This window comes from Cynocephalus volans, chromosome 2 (assembly GCF_027409185.1).
Source record: "Cynocephalus volans isolate mCynVol1 chromosome 2, mCynVol1.pri, whole genome shotgun sequence".
In the NCBI taxonomy this organism is placed as follows: domain Eukaryota; kingdom Metazoa; phylum Chordata; class Mammalia; order Dermoptera; family Cynocephalidae; genus Cynocephalus; species Cynocephalus volans.
In genome coordinates, this window is record NC_084461.1 from 43195821 (window position 1) to 43200133 (window position 4313).

At 38.4% G+C, this 4313-nt stretch overlaps 1 pseudogene; it reads right to left on the reverse strand.

Annotated features, from left to right (window-relative positions):
- Window positions 1-2580: 2580 nt before the first annotated feature.
- LOC134367711 (zinc finger and SCAN domain-containing protein 4-like) lies at window positions 2581-3837 on the reverse strand (annotated as a pseudogene).
- Window positions 3838-4313: the final 476 nt, after the last annotated feature.

Genomic DNA, 4313 nt, shown 5'->3' on the forward strand with positions numbered 1-4313 from the left:
CTCTGCCAATGGCAATTGAGAAGTGGTGTTCAGTTTCTCCCACCTCCCTGTTTCAAAGTTTCTCAGAGTGTCTCTAGAAGAATCAAGCCTCCATGTAGTTTTTCTTCTTTCCTGTTTCATTATGCTTCACCTTCTAAATAAACTACTTGCAACCAATTTCTTGTCTTAGGATCTCCTTTTGAGAGAATCAAAACTAAAACAACCACAGTATCTTCAGCAACTTAGTGTCTGGTACTTAATAGTTTAACAAATATGTGCTCAATTCTTGATTGTGTTGTAGTCTCTTGATTAGGCATATGGTTTTACCCCAAAGTCTCGGACCTAGAGCCAGAAGACCCTGAGTACACCTCACACTACCATTTACTCTCTTGCAACTTTGGGCTTTGGACTTCAGCTTGCTCATTTGCAAAATAACTCTACTTGCAGGGTCAGTATGAGATCAAATGTCACAGCGCACACTTATAAAAGGATGCTGTATCATAATGAGTTTCAAATGGCATTTATTTTTACATAGGTTTTCTACAGTCAATTCTGGGCCCCTGGGGGTAAGGATTATGCTTCAATAAGTTTTATATTCCCAGGCTGTCATAGTGTAAGGGCTGGAAATCAGAATACAATGAATATATATATATGTGTGTGTATATATATATACGTATATATATACATATATATATACGTATATATATATTGAAACAGCCAGTGTTATATCTAGGAATGTAAAGGGTGATGAGCAATAAACATCTTTTCTGTTGAGTTAATTATTATCCAGTCGAATTAGCACATGTAAAACAACTGGGGAGCTAAACTGTGGTAAGCTACTTGCAGTGGCTAATTGTTGAAGTGGTTAAGATGAGAGAGAGATCAATAGTTGCTAGATTAGTTTGGGGAGGTTATGAAAGAGGGCGACATTTCAATGCCCTGGTGGGCACTGAAGACTGGGCGGGAAGAAGTCTATCTGGAAAATGCACAAAGAAGTGGGACCAGCAAGAAGGTTTGTCCAGGAGGAGTGAGGGACTTGGTGTGCCCTGGAGACAGAGTGTACAGTAAAGTCACTAGATCATGGAGTGCAGAACAGTAGTGTAGGATGTGGTCTAGAGCATAAGCCTGGAGTCCAACATGACGGCTTAGAATATCACTGGACAATGGCTATAGTAGATAAACCTCTGTTTCTATGTCTGTATTAATGGGGATGATAAAACTAATCCTCAACTTTGAATGAATAATAAACTTTATATGTGAAGCAGTTAATGAGGTGCATGGCATCTTACTATGTAATATGTAATTATTATATTCCTAATACTATTAGCACTATTCTATTGGTGAGTAGTAAATAGAGGTAATCTGTATGGTTCAAGCATAAAGGTTCTTCTAATTCACTACGAACTTGATATATTTGAATTTTGACTTTCGTCCTCACTTCCAAATTCAGTCACTACTAAGAAACAAACTAATAAAAGCAACAACCTAAAAAGTCTACTGAATTTCTGGAGCACCTTCCACCATACTTTTCCAGAATTTTGAGAAGAAAAGGGGTGTTGGTAAAGGAGTGTTGTATTTCGTAGAAAGCAAATTGTTTTCTAGGTTTCTAGCATGATTTTCACTTGCAAATTATCTCTGTATTCAGGGAAGCTTCAGGAACAAAGGATTTTGGCTGAGCAGGCAAGTGATCCCCAGCAATGTGCTTGTTGCATCAGTTTTATTGTCACATAAAAGTCAAATGCAGTTATTTCGGGAAGAAAGAGAATCGATCCACAAATAAAGTGCCAAGCAGTTATGCAGAGGGTTGATAGCCTTCTGCTACCTTTATTATAGTTTTATTACTCAAGTTGGAAATTTTGGACAGTTGTTTCCCACAGTACATTATGGAAAACATTAGCCAGATTTTTTATAATATAAGGTCTTTGGTATGAGGCTTAATCCAAGCACCTTACTGTATTTAGCAATTCTTTTCAAGTTATTTTAAACATGTTTGGAAAACAAATACTTTTCTCATTTGAAACAGTCAATTTGGGGAAAGAAGGAATAACACATATGTAAATATTCATTCTACACTTCTGATACATAGAATATCCTTCTTGTATTTATATTTTCATGAGGCTAGTATCCTGGAAGGCTGTGCAATCTTTTGTAGGTAGACTTAGCTTTATTATTGTTGAAAATGAAACAATTTTTAAATTAACTTTTTGTTACTTTTAGACTAAAAGGAGTTGTTTTTAAAAGAAATATCCATCAATATAAAAATGCATTGTGGTATTTTCTTTCAACTGTAATATATAAACTACAGCTATAGGAAACATGAATGATTATTTTTTATTCAACAGATATATATTGGACATATGAAATGTGTCAGCCACTTTTCTAGGCACTTGGAATACTTTACTGGACAAAACTGACAAAGTTTATGCCCTCCTTAGCCTTAGGTTTTAGTGAAGTGAGACAATAAATGGAAAGCTTAATCAGGAAATTACACAGTATATTCTAAACAGGCCAGTACTATGGAAATATACATACATGCATATGTATTTGTACACATTGCATGGAGGCAGTAGCTGATGAATCTTCTGGTATGGAGGCGAAACTCTAGAGGGTCACTTTCTGGTGAATCGTCAGGTAGCAGTGGTAAGTAGATGACTGGCGGTAGCTTCTCTGGCAAAAGGAACACATATAGGGCTTCTCTCCTGCGTGGATTCTCTCATGAGCCTGCAGGTTGGTTTTGTTGCTGAAGGACTTTTCACACAGGCTGCATGTGAAAGGATTCTTTCTTCTGTGAGTCATCGGATGCACGTGAAGGTCTGATGCCTGGAAGAAGCCTTTGTGACACTCAGCATGAAACAATGGCCTCTCATTCCTGTGTCTTCTCTGGTGGGCTAATAAGTGAGAGGGATATCTAAAGATCTGGGGACATTCCTCACATTTGTAAGATTTTTGGGTTCTGTGGAATTTATCTTGGTGCCCCTCACATGTGGAGTTTCTCTTAATGCTCTGGCGGGTAAAGACAGGCTCAGGGGAAATCTGGTCTGGCTTTGAGAGAAACCTTGCTTTCACCACCTTAGGGACATCTTGATAAGAGGGTCCTGGAAGGGACCCTTTCTGGGACCTGGAGGTGCCCAGTCCTTCTCTGCTAGTATTGTGAGGGTTCTCATAAAAATCACTTTCCGCTTCGGGCCTAGGGTGATTTCCTTGCTGGAGAATACGAAGGGAAGATATTTGATTGTCTTGACTATTAACACTATAATTTACTTGACAAATTTTCAAAGAAATGTTGTGGCTGTCTTCTTTATCTTCATCTCCTTGTCCTGTTTCTTGGGCAGTATCTTGGGGAGTCTGGAAGATACTCTCCTGTTGGGGTGCCTGCTGACAACTGTTTTGTGAGATGAACAATGATTTCTTTTAATGACATATTCTCAGAAAAGAGGGTTTCGTGTTCCTTCATGTCGATATGGACAAAGACAGGTGGCTTCATACAATCATCAGGCAGTTCTTCCATTAATTTCTCCAGGTTTCTACCATTTGATTCCCATTTCTCTTTCAAAATGGACATGTCACGGCAGTGCCCACTAATCATAAACTGCTCTAGGACCAATTGAGAAATAATTTCATTTTTGCTGTGCCTTTCTCTCTGCAGTCATGAGTGAAAAAAACTCGTGGAGCCTTTGCAGTTCCTGCCTCGCAAGTGAGTTATTGCTGTTTTGAAATGAGCTGAATACTTGAGCACTCAGAGATCCCCTCTTTCCTCTGCACAGCAGGTCCTTGGGTTGGTTTAAACTCCAGGTTTTCTGACTCAAGATCATTTCTGGACGGTTCACATTGGAATGAGATTCTGAGATCTAAAGCCATTCTTAGCAATAGTTCTCAGAGAGATTTGACTTTGACAGCTCAGTCTCCGCTGTCTGTGTTTCTGGGGATCTGTTTCAACATTGGTAGATGCTTAAAGACTCCTTCTTGGTTGAACTTCAGTCTGGGTAATCCTGGGCTGAACACTGAGCTGAAGTGTGATTGCCTTTCTGCACTGGGTTAACCTTCGAAACATGAATGATATTTTAAAAACTAAAAATTAATGCTAGTTTTGAGGAAGCAATATAAAAAGATTCCATATAATTACCCTTATATAAAGTTCAAAAACAAGCAAAACTAAATTATCTTGTTTAAGGGCACATACTTATATGATAATACCATAAAGAAAAGCAAGGAAGTGATTCTTAAAAATAAAGAGTAATGATCACCTTTAGGGAGAAGAGAGAGAGTGTGATCAAGGACGCATGACATTGTCTCCTGCAAATAATCACTCCCTTGCACACATCTTCTCCTTCTCC